The sequence below is a fragment of the Arachis hypogaea genome, chromosome 4, assembly GCF_003086295.3.
Source record: "Arachis hypogaea cultivar Tifrunner chromosome 4, arahy.Tifrunner.gnm2.J5K5, whole genome shotgun sequence".
Taxonomy (NCBI): domain Eukaryota; kingdom Viridiplantae; phylum Streptophyta; class Magnoliopsida; order Fabales; family Fabaceae; genus Arachis; species Arachis hypogaea.
The window spans coordinates 78,717,242-78,737,290 of NC_092039.1; the positions used below are offsets into that span (position 1 = coordinate 78,717,242).

At 38.4% G+C, this 20,049-nt stretch overlaps 2 non-coding genes across 2 annotated transcripts; both read right to left on the reverse strand.

The window, feature by feature from the left end:
- Nucleotides 1–2,616: 2,616 nt before the first annotated feature.
- LOC112799069 (small nucleolar RNA R71) lies at nt 2,617–2,720 on the reverse strand. Its single transcript, XR_003200655.1, has one exon. It is a non-coding gene; the product is annotated as a small nucleolar RNA R71 (small nucleolar RNA).
- Nucleotides 2,721–15,820: 13,100 nt separating this feature from the next.
- On the reverse strand, nt 15,821–15,924 carry LOC112798419 (small nucleolar RNA R71). The gene has a single exon (XR_003200031.1). It is a non-coding gene; the product is annotated as a small nucleolar RNA R71 (small nucleolar RNA).
- Nucleotides 15,925–20,049: the final 4,125 nt, after the last annotated feature.

Below are 20,049 nucleotides of genomic sequence, written 5' to 3' on the forward strand. Positions count from 1 at the left end.
TTATTGTTGTTGGGTTCGGCCATGGCTATTTTGTTTGCTTCCTTTTCGAAATTTTCTTTTAAGTCCTCTTCAGAGTGTTGTGCTTTAGCTGCTCTTAGCTTCCTCTTCAAGGTCCTTTCAGGTTCAGGATCAGCTTCATCAAGAATGCCTTTATCTTTGTTCCTGCTCATATGAAAGAGAAGAAAACAAAGAAAGTATGGAATCCTCTATGTCACAGTATAGAGATTCTTTGATGTGTTAGAGAAAAAGAAGAATAGAAGGATGAGGTAGAGAGAAGAATTCAAACTTATAGAGAGGGAGGGGGTCCGAATTATTAAAGGAGGATAAGTGTTAGTGATTAAATAGAAAGAAATGGGAGAGAGAGAATTTTCAAAAATTTTTAAATAAAATAAAATTTGAGTTTAAAACAATTAGTTAATTAAAAAAAATTGAAAAAGATGTTAGTGGTTTTCAAAAATTAGAGAGAGAAAAGTAGTTAGGTGGTTTTGAAAAAGATAAGAAATAGCAAATTTTTTTTCTTAAAATAAAACAAAAAGTCAAGTAGTTAATTGAAAAAGATTTGAAAATCAATTTTGAAAAGACAGGAAGTTAGAAAAAGATTTTGAAATTAGAATTTAAAAAAGATGTGATTTGAAAAAGATATGATGGAAAAAGATATGTTTGAAAAGATATGATTGAAAAAGAAATTAAAAAGATTTGATTTTTAAAATTGGTGACTTGACTAACAAGAAATTAAAAGTTATGATTCTAAAATTCAAATATTGAACCTTTCTTAACAAGAAAGTAACAAACTTTAAATTTTTGAATTACAACATTAATTGTTAGCAAGAATTTTCAAAAATTTTAAAAGAAAAATGAAAAAGATTTGATTTTGAAAAAGATATGATTGATAAGAGATGATATGAAAAAGATAAGATTTTGAAAAATTAGTTTTAAAACTTGAAAAATTGAAAAAGATTTGAATTGAAAACAAAATTACCTCCTTAGTGTTATCCTGGCGTTTAACACCCAGAATGGTATCCATTCTGGCATGTAACGCCCACTTGGCTACCTCCTTGGGCGTTAAACACCCAGCCAGGTACACTGGCTAGCGTTTAAACGCCAGAAATCCTTCTTTACTGGGCATTTTGAATGCCCAACTTTTCCTCATCATTAAAAATCCAAAAAAAATTTTAATTTGTGTCTTTTCAAGTCAATAATGCAGAGAATTGAAGATTCAGAACATACAGCAGAGGAATTACACAGAAAAAGCTGGGCGTTCAAAACGCCCAATGAAGAAGGAAAACTGGCGTTTAAACGCCAGCCAGGGCACCTGGCTGGGCGTTTAACGCCCAAAAGGGTAGCGTTTTGGGCGTTAAACGCCAGAATATATACCATTCTGGGTGTTTAATGCCAGGATGGCACAAGAGGGAAGATTTTGTTTTCAATTCAATTTTTTTTCAAGTTTTCATAATTTTTCAAAATTAAATCTTTTTCAAATCATATCTTTTCAATCATATATTTTCAAAATCAATTTCTTTCCAATTTCAAAAATACTTGCTAACAATTAATGATTTGATTCAACATTTCAAGTATGGTGCCTTTTCTGTTGAGAAAGGTTTAATGTTTGAATCATATCTTTTCTTGTTAGCCAAGTCATTGATTTTAAAAATCAAATCTTTTTAAATTGTTTTTCAAATAATATCTTCTCAATCATATCTTTTTAAAACTATATCTTTTCAATCATATCTTCTTAATCACATCTTTTTCAAAAATAGTTTTCAATCATATCTCTTTGATTTCTAATTTCAAAATCTTTTTCAAAAATCAGTTTACTTCTTTCTCAATCTTAGTTTTCGAAAATCATCAATCAATTTTCAAAATGTTTTTAAAATCTTTTTAATTTATTTTCGAAAATTTCTTCCCCTCTTCTAACATCCTTCTATTTATGGACTAACATGTACAATTCGAACTCTATCTTTCTAAGTTCGAATTCTTCTACCTCTTCCTTCTATTTTTCTTTTCCTCTGACACCTCAAGGAATCTCTATACTGTGACATAGAGGATTCCATATTTTCTTGTTCTCTTCTCTTTTATATGAGCAGGAGCAAAGACAAAGGCATTCTTGTTGAGGTTGACCCTGAACCTGAAAGGACCTTGAAGCGAAAGCTAAGAGAAGCTAAATCACAACTCTCTATAGAGGACCTAGCAGAATTCTTCAAAGAAGAAGACATGGCAGCCAAAAACAACAACAATGCCAACAATGCAAGGAAGGTGCTGGGTGACTTTACTGCACCTACTCCAGACTTCTATGGGAGAAGCATCTCTATCCCTGCCATTGGAGCAAACAACTTTGAGCTTAAGCCTCAATTAGTTTCTCTAATGCAACAGAATTGCAAGTTCCATGGACTTCCATTGGAAGATCCTCATTAGTTTTTAGCTGAACTCTTGCAAATCTGTGACACTGTTAAGACCAATGGGGTTAACCCTGAGGTCTACAGACTTATGCTATTCCCTTTTGCTGTAAGAGATAGAGCTAGGATATGGTTGGACTCACAACCTAAAGAAAGCCTGAACTCTTGGGAAAAGCTAGTCAATACCTTCTTGGCAAAGTTCTTTCCACCTCAAAAATTGAGTAAGTTTAGAGTGGAAGTCCAAACCTTCAGACAGATGGAAGGTGAATCCCTCTATGAAGCTTGGGAAAGATACAAACAATTGATCAGAAAATGTCCGTATGACATGCTTTCTGAATGGAGCATCATAGGTATCTTCTATGATGGTCTGTCTGAAATGTCCAAGATGTCATTGGATAGCTCTGCTGGAGGATCTCTTCATCTGAAGAAGACGCCTGCAGAAGCTCAAGAACTAATTAAAATGGTTGCAAATAACCAATTCATGTACACTTCTGAAAGGAATCCTGTGAACAATGGGACGAATCAGAAGAAAGGAGTTCTTGAGATTGATACTCTGAATGCCATACTGTCTCAGAACAAAATATTGACTCAGCAAGTCAATATGATTTCTCAAAGTCTGTCTGGAATGCAAGGTGCACCTGGCAGTACTAAGGATACTTCATCTAAGGAAGAAGCTTATGATCCTGAGAACCCTTTAATAGAAGAGGTGAATTACATGGGAGAACCCTATGGAAACACCTATAATTCTTCATGGAGAAATTGCCCAAATCTCTCATGGAAGGATCAACAGAGACCTCAACAAGGTTTCAACAACAATAATGGTGGAAGAAACAGGTTTAGCAATAGCAAGCCTTTTCCATCATCTTCTCAGCCACAAACAGAGAATTCTAAGCAGAGCCACTCTGACTTAGCATCCATGGTCTCTGATCTAATCAAAACCACTCAAAGTTTCATGACTGAAACAAGATCCTCCATTAGGAACTTGGAGGCACAAGTGGGTCAGCTGAGTAAGAAAGTTACTGAACTCCCTCCTAATACTCTTCCAAGCAATACAGAAGAAAATCCAAAAGGAGAGTGTAAGGCCATCAACATGGCCGAATTTGGAGAGGAGGAAGAGGCAGTGATCGCCACTGAGGAAGACCTCAATGGACGTCCACTGGCCTCCAATGAGTTCCCTAATGTGGAACCATGGGAATCTGAGGCTCACATTGAGACCATAGAGATTCCATTGGATTTACTTCTGCCATTCATGAGCTCTGATGAGTATTCTTCCTCTGAAGAGGATGAAGATGTCATTGAAGAGCAAGTTGCTAAATACCTTGGAGCAATCATGAAGCTAAATGACAAGTTATTTGGTAATGAGACTTGGGAGGATGAACCCCCTTTGCTCACCGAAGAACTGGATAACTTGACTAGGCAGAGATTACCTCAAAAGAGACAGGACCCTGGGAAGTTCTCAATACCTTGTACAGTAGGCACCATGACCTTCAAGAAGGCTCTGTGTGACCTAGGGTCAAGCATAAACCTCATGCCTCTCTCTGTAATGGAGAAGCTAGGGATCTTTGAGGTACAAGCTACAAGAATATCACTAGAGATAGCAGACAATTCAAGAAAACAAGCTTATGGACTTGTAGAGGATGTTCTGGTAAAAGTTGAAGACCATTACATCCCTGCTGATTTCATAGTCCTAGAGACTGGGAAGTGCATGGATGAATCCATCATCCTTGGCAGACCCTTCCTAGCCACAGTAAAGGCTGTGATTGATGTTGACAGAGGAAAATTGATCATTCAAGTGAATGAAGAATCCCTTGTGTTTAAGGCTCAAGGATATCCCTCTGTAACCATGGAGAGGAAGCATGAAGAGCTTCTCTCAAAATAGAGTCAAACAGAGCCCCCACAGTCAAACTCTAAGTTTGGTGTTGGGAGGCCACAACCAACTTCTAAGTTTGGTGTTGAACCCCCACATTCAAACTCTAAGTTTGGTGTTGGGAGGTTCCAACATTGCTCTGAGTATCTGTGAGGCTCCATGAGAGCCCACTGTCAAGCTACTGACATTAAAGAAGCGCTTATTGGGAGGCAACCCAATGTTATATTTATATATTTTCCATTGTTATTTTATGTTTTCTGTAGGTTGATGATCATGGGAAGTCACAAAATCAATTGAAAAAGAAAAAACAGAATGAAAAATAGAAAGAAAAACAGCACACCCTGGAGGAAATCTTGCTGGCGTTTAAACGCCAGTAAGGGCAGCAAATGGGCGTTTAATGCCCAGTCTGGCACCATTCTGGGCGTTTAACGTCAGAAAAGGGCACCAGACTGGCATTAAACGCCAGGAAAGGGCAAGAAGCTGGCGTTAAACGCCAGAAATAGGCACCACCCCGGCGTTTAACGCCAGAATAGGCAGAAGAAGCATTTTTGCTCGCCACTTGGTGCAAGGATGAATTTTCCTTGATACCTCAGGATCTGTGGACCCCACAGGATCCTCAACCCACCACTCTCTCTCTTCTTCACCCATTCACCATTCACATCCATCTTTCATAAAACCCCACCTACCTCACCATTCAAATTCAAACCACTTTCCCTCCCAAACCTATCCATAATGGCCGAACCATACACCCCCTCTCCTCTCCTATATATACCCATCTTCACTCCTTCATTTTCACACAACCTAAACACTACTTCTCCCCCTTGGCCGAACCACAAAGCCACCTCCATCTCCTCTATTTCTTCTTCTTCTACTCTCTTCTTTCTTCTTTTGCTAGAGGACGAGCAAACCTTCTAAGTTTGGTGTGGTAAAAGCATTGCTTTTTGTTTTTCTATAACCATTTATGGTATCTAAGGCCGGAGAAACCTCTAGAAAGAGGAAAGGGAGGGCAAAAGCTTCTACCTCCGAGTCATGGGAGATGGAGAGATTTATCTCAAGGGTGCATCAAGACCACTTCTATGAAGTTGTGGCCAAGAAGAAGGTGATCCCCGAGGTCCCTTTTCAAACTCAAAAAAGGTCATCTTTGATCAAAGGTTGGACCAAATCCTCATTGATGAGGACAAGCCCATCACTAAGAAAAGGCTAGAGCAAACAAGAGATCCCACTCATCATGAAATCCCTGAGATGTCTCAAGGGATGCACTTTCCTCCACAAAACTATTGGGATCAAATCAACACCTCCCTAGGAGAATTGAGTTCCAACATGGGACAACTAAGAGTGGAGCACCAAGAACATTCCATCCTCCTCCATGAAATTAGAGAAGATCAAAGAATCATGAGAGAGGAGCAACAAAGACAAGGAAGAGACATTGAGGAGCTCAAGCACTCCATAAGATCTTCAAGAGGAAGAACAAGCCACCATCACTAAGGTGGACCCGTTCTTTAATTTTCTTGTTCTTTATTTTCCTGTTTTTCGAAAATTATGCTTTATGTTTAGTTATGTTTGTGTCTTATGATCATTAGTGTCTTCGTGTCTATGCCTTGAAGTTATGAATGTCCTATGAATCCATCACCTTTCTTAAATAAAAAATGTTCTTAATTGAAAAGGAGAAGAATTGCATGAATTTTGAATTTTATAATAGATTAATTATTTTGATGTGGTGGCAATATTTTGGTTTCTGAATGCATGCTTGAACAGTGCATATGTCTTTTGAATTTGTTGTTCATGAATGTTGGCTCTTGAACGAATGATGAAAAAGGAGACATGTTACTGAGGATTTGAAAAATCATAAAAATGATTCTTAGAGCAAAAGAAAGCAGTGAATACAAAAAAATGAAAAAAGGGAAAAGAAAAAGAAAAAAATAAAGTTGTGATCCAAGGCAAAAAGAGTATGTTTAAGAACCCTGGACACCTCTAATTGGGGACTCTAGCAAAGCTGAGTCACAATCTGAAAAGGTTCTCCCAGTTATGTGTCTGTGGCATGTATGTATCCGGTGGTAATACTGGAAGACAGAGTGCTTTGGGCCACAGCCAAGACTCATAAAGTAGCTATGTTCAAGAATCATCATACTTAACTAGGAGAATCAATAACAATATCTAGATTCTGAGTTCCTATAGAAGCCCATCATTCTGAATTTCAAAGGATAAAGTGAGATGCCAAAACTGTTCAGAGGCAAAAAGCTAAAAGCCCCGCTCATCTAATTAATACTGATCTTCATAGATGTTTTTGGAATTCATTGCATATTCTCTTCTTTTTATCTTATTTGATCTTCAGTTGCTTGGGGACAAGCAACAATTTAAGTTTGGTGTTGTGATGAGCGGATAATTTATACACTTTTTGGCATTGTTTTTAGTATGTTTTTAGTATGTTTTAGTTAGTTTTTATTATATTTTTATTAGTTTTTAGTTAAAATTCACTTTTCTGGACTTTACTATGAGTTTGTGTGTTTTTCTATGATTTCAGGTATTTTCTGGCTGAAATTGAGGGACCTGAGCAAAAATCTGATTCAGAGGCTGAAAAGGACTGCAGATGCTGTTGGATTCTGACCTCCCTGCACTCGAAGTAAACTTTTTGGAGCTATAGAAGCCCAATTGGCGCGTTCTCAACTGCTCTGGAAAGTAGACATCCTGGGCTTTCCAGAAATGTATAATAGTCCATACTTTGCCCGAGATTTGATGGCCCAAACAGGCGTTCCAAGTCAGCTCAAGAATTCTGGCGTAAAACGCCGGAACTGGCACAAGAATGGGAGTTAAACGCCCAAACTGGCACAAAAGCTGGCGTTTAACTCCAAGAAGAGTCTCTACACGAAAATGCTTCAATGCTCAGCCCAAGCACACACCAAGTGGGCCCGGAAGTGGATTTTTATGTCATTTACTCATCTTTGTAAACCCTAAGCTACTAGTTCTCTACAAATAGGATCTTTTACTATTGTATTTTCATCTTTTGATCACTTTAGATCTTAGGATCATCTTTGGACGCCTAGTCCTTAGATCATGGAGGCTGGCCTCTCGGCCATGCCTAGACCTTGTTCTTATGTATTTTCAACAGTGGAGTTTCTACACACCATAGATTAAGGTGTGGAGCTCTGCTGTACCTCGAGTATTAATGCAATTACTATTGTTCTTCTATTCAATTCGGCTTATTCTTGTTCTAAGATATCACTTGCTCCTCAACTTGATGAATGTGATGATCCATGACACTCATCATCATTCTCACCTATGAACGTGTGCCTGACAATCACCTCTGTTCTACCTTAGATTGAGTGGATATCTGTTGGATTCCTTAATCAGAATCTTCGTGGTATAAGCTAGAATTGATGGCGGCATTCAAGAGAATCCGGAAGGTCTAAACCTTGTCTGTGGTATTCTGAGTAGGATTCAAGGACTGAATGACTGTGACGAGCTTCAAACTCGCGATTGTGGGGCGTTAGTGACAGACACAAAAGAATCACTGGATTCTATTCCGATAGGATCGAAAACCGACAGTTGAATAGCCGTGCTGTGACAGAGCGCGTTGAACATTTTCACTAAGAGGATGGGAGGCAGCCATTGACAACGGTGAAACCCTACATACAGCTTGCCATAGAAAGGAGTAAGAAGGATTGGATGAAGACAGTAGGAAAGCATAGAGACGGAAGTGACAAAGCATCTCCATACGCTTATCTGAAATTCTCACCAATGAATTACATAAGTATCTCTATATTTATTTTATGCTTTATTCATAAATCATTCATAACCATTTGAATCTGCCTGACTGAGATTTACAAGATGACCATAGCTTGCTTCATACCAACAATCTCTGTGGGATCGACTCTTACTCGCATAAGGTTTATTACTTGGACGACCCAGTGCACTTGCTGGTTAGTTGTGCGAAGTTGTGATAAAGAGTTGAGATTGTAATTGAGCGTACCATGTTGATGGCACCATTGATGATCACAATTTCGTGCACCGGACACCAAGGTCTCAAGAAAGAAAAATAACAAACCATGTGCATGTGGTGTGTATGTATGAGGGAAAGAAACTTGAGGGAGTAAGTCCTTAGGGGTGTCTCAACACTTAGCACCTTGAACCAACTGGTTCGGGAGTGTTAATTGAAAGCTTATCATAAAGAGTCGCCCTCTTACAGAGCACTTAGCCAAAGGAAGAATGCAATAAATCGTGAGAAAACAAAAGAAGGAATGATCAATAACTAGGAAGTCTCAGGGGATGTAAGTAAGCAAGTGTTCAAGGGTATGATAAAGGTCTGAAACCTGGTAAAGGAACGAACCTAAGTTGCTATGCATGAAACTCCATAAAACTAAGGATTTGACATCCACAATAATGATTCATTCCTCTTGCCTTTTCATTCATCATTCATGTTTCAGTACTTGCTTAGGGACAAGCAAGCTTTAAGTTTAGTGTTGTGATGCCAGGGCATCTAGGCCAGTTTCACTGACCTTTTCTTTACTGTTTTAATGTAGTTTTATGCATTTTCTTAGGAAATAAGCAAGTTTTAGATAAAAGAACACTTACATCTTGATTTAGACAAATATTGTGAATTTTACATTATTTTCATGAGAATTATGCAAAGATTGAATGTTAAATTGGATAATGCATGATTTCATGACTTAGATTACAGCTTTGATGCACTTTATTTGTGTAATTTTAGGACAAAGGAAGCAAGAAAGAGCCACGTTAGCATCCATGTTAACCTAGTTAACGTAGGCACTAACGTGGAATAGGGATAAGCTTGCAGTGTTAATGAGAAAAGTGAACACCAGTAACGCCCTCGAAGCTATCATGAGCCACGTTAATTACCACGTTAACTACATTAACGTGGTAGTTAACGTGGAGACAAAGAAAACTCCAACGTTAGTGGTAATTGTGCTCACCACTAACGCTCCAAGATGTGGCAATGAACCACGTTAAGAGTCACGTTAACTTAGTTAACGTGGACTCTAACATGGAAGAGAGGAACAATGCCAACGTTAGTGACACTCACCTTTGTCACTAACATTGGATCAAGCTTGCATTGCCCACGTTAATGGTCACGTTAAGACCACTAACGTGAAAGTTAATGTGGAGTTAAGATTGATGAGCCAATGTTAGTGACACTCACCTTTGTCACTAACGTTGGGAATGGCATTCATAACCACGTTAAGAGCCACGTTAACTTAGTTAACGTGAGCTATAACTTGAGGGCTAGGGGCACAAGGCAATGTTATTGGGAAAGGTAAGTCCCAATAACGCTTGCGAAGGTTGGCATATTGGAGAGAACTACACTCTGTATATTTTACTTTTCTACAACTTCTAGAGTAAGAATGTATTTTTCTTCTTCTTCTTCATTTCCATTTTCCAGAGCCATGAACAACTAAACCCCTTTCATTGGGTTAGGGAGCTCTATTGTAATTTGATGGATCAATCATAGTTTTCATTATTCTTCTTCTTTTTTTTCTCTTGATCTTACTAGAAAGCTTTCGATCTTCATCTAATTGGATTGTTATCTTGGGAAAGAAACTCTCCATAATTGAATCTCCTCTGAGACTTGGAAAAGGGATGAGGAGATCATGCTAGAAATGCTTTCTCATGTTGGACCAAATTGGGGTTTGGATGGGTATAATGACATATAACCCTACCAACACTTTGATTTAGAAATACATGTGGTATAATCAGTGACCATACCTAATCTCTTTTCATGAGCAATTAAATCAAGGAATTGGGCAATCATTCAAGTTTAGAGAGATTGGATTGCCAAGGAATTGGGATTCAATCACATAAGATTGCCAAGGAGATCAATGAATGCATTGATTGAGGAAGAGATGAGAATGAACTTGATCCGGAGAATGCAATACCTCCTGAACCCAATGATTTTCCCATTTCTGATCTTACCCATTCTCTTTATTTTCTGTCATTTACTTTCATGCTAATCACCCTAATTCCCTATTTAAGATTCTGCACTTTATTTTCTGTCATTTACTTTCCCGCCATTTAATTTTCTACAATTCTATATCCACTTTCTGCTTAGCTCAACTAGAGCATTCTTCCAATTAAAATTGCTTGATCAATCAATCCCTGTGGGATTCGACCTCACTCTATTGTGAGTTTTTGCTTGATGACAATTCGGTATACTTGCCGAAGGAAATTTATTGAGAGACAAATTCCCATGCATCACACTACAACAGTCCCATATGTAAGAGGAACATATACTTGCATTAACATTTTCTGTCCTGCCACCTCCAGGAATGACAGGAAGAATTTGTCTAAAATCTCCACCAAAAACCACTATCTTCCCACCAAAAGACAAATTAGCATTATTATTATTTGTAGATGACATAATGTCTCTTAAACTTTTATCAACTGCCTCAACACTATATCTGTGAATCATAGACGCTTCATCCCATATAATAAGCTTTGTTTACTTTAACAACTTAGCTAGTTCACTATTTTGTTTGATATTACATACAGAATCCTCATGCATCGTTAATGGTATAGCAAGCCAAGAATGAGCTGTTCTACCTCCACGTAGTAGCAAAGCAGTAATTCCACTCAATGCAACAGTAAGAACAATCATTCCTTGTGACCTTAAAAAAAGTCAAAACTGTCCAGAGATAAGTCTTACCTTGTTGTTCTTGTGTTAAGGATGAGAATAATGTCTGAAACTCTTTTTTCAAATTGTTCTTGTCATAGTTTAACTCCCTATAAATTAATCCATTTTGAAATTTTAGCCTCACAAAACATTCTAGAAAAGACATAGGAGGATATTTCTTTAAGCTCTTCCTATTATCTTGCAATATCATCTCAATTTCATATAAACATCTTGTTTAAGATAAATCTGCAAACAAAAAGAAAAAACAATATAAGAACAAATAAAATAGTTATAGTAAGCAACACAATATGAATCATTTAAAAAATAAGTTTTTATTAGAATAAAAGAACCTAAATTTTTAGACAATTTTCTTCTTAAACATGTTCTGGTCCTCTCACACTATTTGACATCAACATCACAGTGAAAAGCTTCCTTAGATAATCACCTAAACCCCAACATCAAGCTTCTTTGATAGCTTCAATATTTCTCTATCATCATTAAGTAATCCCAAAGCGAAGCAAGCATCTCTAAAACTAGTGTGAATAGCACCATTTGCACTTTTGATTTGGTCATAGTTGGTAGGACCCCGAACAAAATTCAGCATCATTCATAAACAAAATAACTCTCTAGATGTTGGAGGTACATAATAAAGCCTTCCAATAGTATAGCCACACTTTCTTTTTTACCAGATTTTTTCTTTTTTATTATAAACAAAGAATCTTGAAAACTCAGAATATGTTAACTCTTTAGCTTCTAAGTAACTATTATTAGCATCCATCCATGCAGTAAATACTGATTGATCAATTTTAGGTTTTAATAGAATATCATCAATATTTTCACCATCTTCATATAAAATTGGATTCCGACCAGGAAAATAAAAGCTCAATCTCTGTATAAAAGGTTCTTTAGAATGAATGGGATATGCAAATATTCTCTAAATAGCTTCACATGAGAATATATATCTAAAATTAAGATAGTTTTTTATTTCATCAATAACTTTATTTGAGCATTCACTATCATTAGCATTATCTAAAGGGAAGGAAAAGTATGGGGAGCCAATGGAATATTTGTACAATGCGTACAATGGAGGTTTAGGAAGTATTAGAGATATAACCATTAGTGTTACCTTTTTCCATTAGCGTAAGCCTCTGGGATGAGTGGTATCATGACATGGTATTAGAGCTTTAGATCCGAAAAGTCAAGAGTTCAATCCTTGGTGAACTTCAAAACCAGCTTAAGCTTTTTCTCATGAGTAGTTTTATGACATGAGATGTTTATTATCCCTAGTACCCAGATGGTTATTTTGAATATTATAGGTGATGTTCATTTTGTAACTCATATAGCCTATTTTACACATTGTATAAATAAGCCATTGGCTCCCTAGCAGGACTCTTGATGCCAAGGCATCTTAGGCTAGTTTCACTAGCATTTTCTGTTAGTTTTAGTTGTTTTATGCATTTTCTTGAGCTTAAAGTAACCAAGAATGGTTAAATGAACAACAAAGTAATGAACCATCCAAAACATTATGATTTTGATGCAAATTCCATGAGTTTTTAGTGATATTACTTGAATGCTATGAATGGATGAATTCTCATGAAATTTTGCAAGACTTTGATGCAATTGTTTGGATGATTTCAGGGAAGAGAGGCTAGGCAAGGAAGAAACAAAATCAATGAAGGAAGCTTGAAATTCAAATGGGACGTTTAAGCTCCAGTTTAAGCCTAAACTGGAGCTTAAACGCCAAAATCATGAGAAGAGAGGAAATGCTGTAACTGGCGTTTAACCTCCAGTTTGACCTTAAACTGGAAGTTAAACGCCAGAATGAGAAAGGGCACTAAGAAGCATTCCACGTTTAACCTCCAGTTTGACCTCAAACTGGAGGTTAAACGCCAGAATGATGATTTGAACCAAGGGAGCATTCCACGTTTAACCTCTAGTTTAACCTTAAACTACAGGTTAAACGTGTTCGACACTTTCTCCTCACCAAGAAGCATTTCCACGTTTAACCTCCAGTTTGACCTCAAACTAGAGGTTAAACGCCAGAAGTAAGAAAGGCACCAGGAGCATTTCCACGTTTAAGCTCGAGTTTAACCTTAAACTGGAGCTTAAACGTGTTATATGGAACAGCTTGACCATGCCTTCTTCAAACATAAATAACTTGAGCTACAAAACTCCAAATGAGGTGATTCAAAATGCATTGGAAAGAAGACATCTAGAGCTTTCCAAGCATATATGGCATGCATGGTGGATACAAAAAATTGAGGGAGAAAACAGCCCCGTAATGTGCATAGAAGAGCATAGTACCAACATGCAATCAGGCCAGCTGACCTCTTCACCTTCCATGGAGTATAACTCGAGTTGTAGAACTCCAAATGATGCGCTTCCAGTTGCATTGGAAAGTAGACATCCATAGCTTTCCAACGAGGTATAATAGTCCATATTTGGCATCAAATTGGCAAGGTTGACAAGAGAACAAAGTGACGACTCAAGAAAGGGAAGTGTTTCCACGTTTAACCTCCAGTTTGACCTCAAACTGGAGGTTAAACGTGTTCGATGGCTTTTCTCCTCCAGGGTGTTTTCTTCATTTCCAAGTTTAACCTCCAGTTTAACCTCAAACTGGAGGTTAAACGTGGTCGACCCAAATTGCCTCCAGGGTGTGCTTTCTTCATTTCCAAGTTTAACCTCCAGTTTAACCTTAAACTGGAGGTTAAACGTGCTCGACAATGAACACCCCTGGGTTGCTTTCTTCCAATTCCACGTTTAAGTTTTAGTTTGACCTTAAACTGAAACTTAAACTTAAACTTAAACACCACCATTTGAAAAGGTTTCTGGGCCAATTATATTGAAGTTCAAGTTAGCAATTGAGCACAAAGATTAACTTAAACTGATTATGGCATGAAACCCAATTGAATATCATGGTTTATGGGATTGGGCCTGAAATATTGATGAGTCTGGAACTTCAAATTGTTGAGTCTGGTGTCATTACTTGTTTATCACTAAGTTTGCTCAATGAATGTTACAGAATTGGATCACAGCCTCATCAAGATTATGGACCACAAGCCTAAAGCAAAAGGAAATCAAGGAAAGGCCTCAAAGCCCAAGAAACACAAGAGAAGCTCAATTTAGAAAGTGTATAAATAGGATAGAATTGAAGTTAGTTAAAACCTTTTGACACTTTAGCATTTTTTTACTTTGTAATTGAATTCTGAGCTATGAATCACTAAACCCCTTTCATTGGGTTAGGGAGCTCTATTGTAATTCAATGAATCAATAATAGTTTTATCTTCTTCTTCAATCTTTTCTCTTGAATTTTGTTAGAAAGCTTCTCGATCTAATTCCATTGGGTAGTTGTCTTGGGAAAGAAACTACCCATAATTGGAATCCTTCGGAACCTTGGGAAAGGAATGATGGATTCATGCTAGAGAGGCTTTCTCACAGTGAATTGGATTGGGGTTTGGATGGATATTGTGACATGTAATCCTACCAAATTGTGGTCCATGAAATTGTGTGGTATAATCAGTGATAGAGCTTCATCTCTTCTTATGAACATTTAAACCAAGGGATTGGGAAATTGTTTGTTTTTAGAGAGAATTGGTGAGCCAAGGGATTGGGATCCAATCATATAAGATTGCCAAGCAAGATTCAATGAATGCATTGGTTGAGGAAGAGATAAAATGTTTTGATTCGGAGATTTCAATATCTCCTGACCCCAATGAACTCCCCTCTCTGATCTACCCTTTCTATTTACATTCTGCAATTTCAATTCATGCAATCCTCCCCATCCCTTTTTAATTTCAGCACTTTAATTCTCGCAATTTAAGATTCAGTCATTTCAATTCCTTGCAATTTACATTTCCCGCCAATTTACTTTATGCAATGCACACCCAATTCTTGATTCCGCTCAACTAATCAAACTTCTAATTCGAATTGCTCATTCAACCAATCCTTGTGGGATTCGACCTCACTCTATTGTGAGTTTTTACTTTACGATAACCGGTGCACTTGCCGGAAGGAATTTTGCCATTTGTGCAATTTCCCTTAATCGTAGCTATACCCAGTTATAGCGTATCAAGTTTATGGCGCCGTTGCTGGGGATTGGTTTTCGATTGACAATTCTCCAATTGGAAGTTAACTAGATTGAGCATTTTTCTTGTTTTGTTAATTTAGTTCAAGTTACTTGTTGATTTTAATTCCTGCACTCTGTTATTTGCTTTTTCTTTCTTTATGTCTTTAAATTCAAGCAACTAACTCACTGAACCACTAACTATTTGAATTAATTCCTCACTGCTCTAACCATACTCTTCCAGTAACCAAGAGTATTCCACTTGTTTGTTGCTTGTGGTGTGTTCTTGTATGACAGGTATAAGAGGAGAGACATCAACTCCTCCATATACCGAACCAGAGAGGACCCTTCATAGACTTAGAAGGGAAGTAAGAAGGAAGAAGGTACTGGGAGAAGAAGAATCTGAAGGAGAATCTGAGGACAACTTTGAGGAAGCTCTAGATCTCAACATGGATAGAGAAGTTCACAACCATGAGAGGGATGATGGAAACAATGCCATTCCTGGGAGGAGGGTTCTTGGTTCATACATAAACCCAACCTCTGGGAATTGTGGTAGTAGCATTCAGAAACCACCCATTCAGGCCAACAATTTTGAACTCAAACCACAGCTCATATCATTGGTGGAGAACCATTGTTCATTTGGTGGGAGTGCTAATGAAGATCCAAACCAACATCTCACCAAATTCTTGAGAATTTGCGACACTGTGAAGTCCAATGGAGTCCAGGATGATGCCTATAAACTGCTCTTGTTCCCATTTTCACTTAGGGACAAGGCAGCTAAGTGGCTGGAATCATTCCCAAGGGACAGCCTAACAACCTGGGATGAGGTGGAGAGCAAGTTTCTGGCACGTTTCTACCCCCTACAAAAGGTCAATAGGCTTCGATCTGAGGTTCAGACTTTTAGACAACAAGATGGTGAGACGCTCTACGAGGCATGGGAGAGGTTCAAAGAGTTGACAAGGAAATGCCCACCAAACATGTTCCCTGATTGGGTGCAATTGCACATCTTCTATGATGGACTTTCTTATGAATCAAGGAAGGCTGTAGACCATTCATCAGGAGGTTCATTGAACAGGAAAAAGACTGTGGAAGAAGCCATTGAAGTGATTGAGACAGTGGCTGAGAATGAGTATTACTATGCTTCAGAAAGGCACAACACTAAGGGAGTCATGGAGCTGAACCATGTTGATGCAATCCTAGCCCAAAACAAGGTGTTTGCCAAGCAACTAGCAGAGCTCACCAGGAAGTTAGACACAAAACAAGTGGCTGCAATACACACACAAGATCAAGAAGAAGTAAGCATTGAAGGAAATGATTGGGAAGAGGCCAACTATGTGGGAAACCAACAAAGGCAATCATATGATCCACATTCCAACACTTACAACCCAGGATGGAAAAACCACCCAAACTTTGGGTGGGGAAACCAACAAAGCCAACCACAAAACCACAAACCTTACAACCACAACCAACACAACAATTCCACATACCAAAATTCCAACCAAAGATCATACCAAGCCACACAAAACACTTACTCCCAACCACCATATCATGGCCAAAATAATCAACCTGACCAACCTAATCCAAACCAACAATTCCAAGATCAATTAAACAGGATAGAAAGAATGATTGCAACCATGAGTCAAGACATAACCGAATTGAAAGCTTTTAAGGAAGAAGTAAATTCTAACTTGCAAAACCAAGGAGCTGCCATCCAGAAGCTAGAAAATCAAATTGTGTATTTGTCTAAGCAAACCCCTGGGCCAAGCATTTCTCATGCTGCCAAGGCTATTGCAAGGGAAGAATGTAAAGCCATAACACTCAGAAGTGGAAAGAAGCTAAGGGAAATCTCAAAGGAAACCACAAAGGATGAAGCAAAGGAAGATGTGGGAGATAAGGAACAAGGACAATCTTTTACACCATCTGCAGCAAAAGAAAAAGAAAAAGAGGTCCTGAAGCCTTATACACCCAAAGCACCATATCCTCAACGTTTGATGAAAAGTGAAAAGGATGGCCAATTCTCCAGATTCTTGGAGATTTTCAAGAAGCTTCAAATCAACATTCCTTTTGCTGAGGCAATAGAGCAAATGCCACTCTATGCAAAATTCTTGAAGGAATTAATGACCAAGAAGAGGAGCTGGAAAAATGAGGAAACTGTGTTGTTAACTGAAGAATGCAGTGCCATCATTCAACACAAATTGCCTCAGAAATTGAAAGATCCAGGCAGTTTCCAAATTCCCTGCATCATAGGAGAAGTCATGGTGGAGAAGGCCTTGTGTGACTTAGGGGCCAGTATCAATTTGATGTCTCTAACAATGATGAAAAGAATGAAGATTGAGGAAGCCAAACCAACAAGAATGGCCCTCCAATTGGCAGATCGAACTTTTAAGTTCCCTCATGGGGTAGTTGAGGATTTGTTGGTGAAAGTGGGAGATTTTATATTTCCGGCCGATTTTGTGGTGTTAGATATGGAGGAAGAAGCCAAAGCTTCCATAATTCTGGGAAGACCCTTCCTGGCTACTGCTGGAGCCATCATAGATGTCCAAAAGGGTGAACTCACTCTTAGATTACATGATGAGAAATTGGTGTATAACGTATTCAAGGCAATGAGCTATCCATCAGAATCACTAAAGGAATGCATGAGGGTGGATGTAGTGGATATTGCAATACAAGAAACCTTTGAGGAAACAACAAAGGAAGTGGCAGAGGAGGAGTTCACCAAGGAGATTGAAGTTAGTGACATGAAGGTTGCTGAGACAACCATGCCAAGCATGCCTGAGAGAGTGAAAGAAGAGAAGGAAGCACCAAAACCTGAGCTCAAAGCATTGCCCCCTAATCTCAAATATGCATACTTGGGTAGTGATGAGAGCCATCCTGTTATCATTAGCTCTGCCTTGAGCCAAGAACAGGAAGAAGAATTGATCAAGGTGCTACAAACTCATCAAGATGCCATTGGGTGGACCCTAGCTGATTTGAAGGGGATAAGTTCATCCATATGCATGCACAAAATCTTGTTAGAAGAGGATGCTAGACCCTCCATTCAAGCTCAGAGAAGATTGAATCCCACCATGAAAGAAGTGGTACAAAAGGAGGTCATGAAGTTATGGCAGGCAGGGGTAATCTACCCCATTTCTGATAGCCCATGGGTTAGACCCATCCATGTAGTTCCCAAGAAAGGTGGCATAACTGTGGTGCCAAATGAGAGGAACGAACTCATACCCACAAGAACTGTCACAGGGTGGAGGATGTGCATAGACTACAGGAAGCTCAATGAAGCCACCAGAAAAGATCATTTTCCACTCCCATTTATGGATCAGATGCTTGAAAGGCTTGCAGGACATGCTTATTATTGCTTTCTGGATGGATACTCAGGCTATAATCAGATAGTAGTTGATCCAAGAGATCAAGAGAAAACATCATTTGTTTGTCCATATGGGGTTTTTGCGTATAGACGCATGCCCTTTGGATTGTGCAATGCACCTGCAACTTTCCAAAGGTGCATGCTGTCCATCTTTTCGGACATGATCGAAAAGTTTATTGAAGTTTTCATGGATGATTTTTCTGTGTTTGGAAATTCTTTTCCTAGCTGCCTACACCATCTTGCCTTGGTGCTTAAGAGATGCCAAGAGACCAACCTAGTATTAAACTGGGAAAAGTGTCATTTCATGGTTACGGAAGGAATAGTCCTTGGCCATAAAGTGTCCAATAGAGGCATTGAGGTGGACAAAGCTAAGGTGGAACTCATTGAAAAACTACCTCCACCAAGTAATGTCAAGGCAGTTAGGAGTTTTTTGGGACACGCTGGCTTTTACAGAAGGTTTATTAGAGACTTTTCTAAAATAGCCAAACCTTTGAGTAACTTGCTTGTCTCTGATACACCTTTTGTATTTGATAAAAATTGCATGCTAGCCTATGAACTGTTGAAGCAAAAACTTTCCTCTGCACCTATCATTGCCCCACCTGATTGGAACTTACCTTTTGAACTGATGTGTGATGCATCAGACCTTGCTATTGGGGCAGTGTTAGGACAAAGGAAAGACAATTTGGTACATGTGATTTATTATGCCAGTAAGGTCTTGAATGATAACCAAAGGAATTACACAACCACTGAAAAAGAACTCTTGGCAATAGTCTTTGCATTTGACAAATTTAGATCATATCTCATTGGGTCGAAAGTCATTGTCTTCACTGATCATTCAGCTTTAAAATACTTACTTGCTAAACAAGAATCCAAACCAAGACTTATTAGATGGGTTCTTTTATTGCAGGAATTTGACATTGAAATCAAAGACAAAAAGGGTGTAGAGAACAAGGTAGCAGACCATTTATCAAGGATACCATTTGAAGAAGGAAGCACACAAAGCACACATATAAATGAGTGCTTTCCTGATGAACAACTCATGGTAATTCACAAAGCACCATGGTTTGCAGACATAGCAAACTTCAAGGCCACTGGGAGTCTGCCGTTGGAATTCAACAAGCATCAAAGGAAGAAATTGGTAAATGATGCCAAGTACTTCATCTGGGACGAACCATACTTGTTCAAAAAATGTTCGGATGGCATACTAAGAAGATGCATATCAGAGGAAGAAGGAAGCGAAGTCTTATGGAACTGCCATGGCTCCACTTATGGAGGACATTTTGCAGGAGAAAGAACAGCAGCCAAGGTGTTGCAGTGTGGTTTTTATTGGCCCACTATCTTCAAAGATGCAAAGGAACTAGTGAAGCATTGCCATGAATGCCAGAAAGCGGGGAACCTGCTAAGAAGAAATGAAATGCCTCAACAATTCATTCTGGAACTTGAATTGTTTGATGTATGGGGGATAGATTTCATGGGACCCTTTCCCACCTCATACTCAAATAATTACATTCTTGTGGCAGTAGACTATGTATCCAAATGGGTTGAAGCAATAGCAACTCCAACTAATGACAATAAGGTGGTCATGAACTTCCTAAGAAAACACATTTTTTGCCGTTTTGGGGTTCCAAGAGCAATCATCAGTGATGGAGGAAGCCACTTCTGCAACAAACCATTAGAGGCATTACTTCTAAAATATGGAGTCAAACATAAGGTAGCCACACCATACCATCCACAGACGAGTGGGCA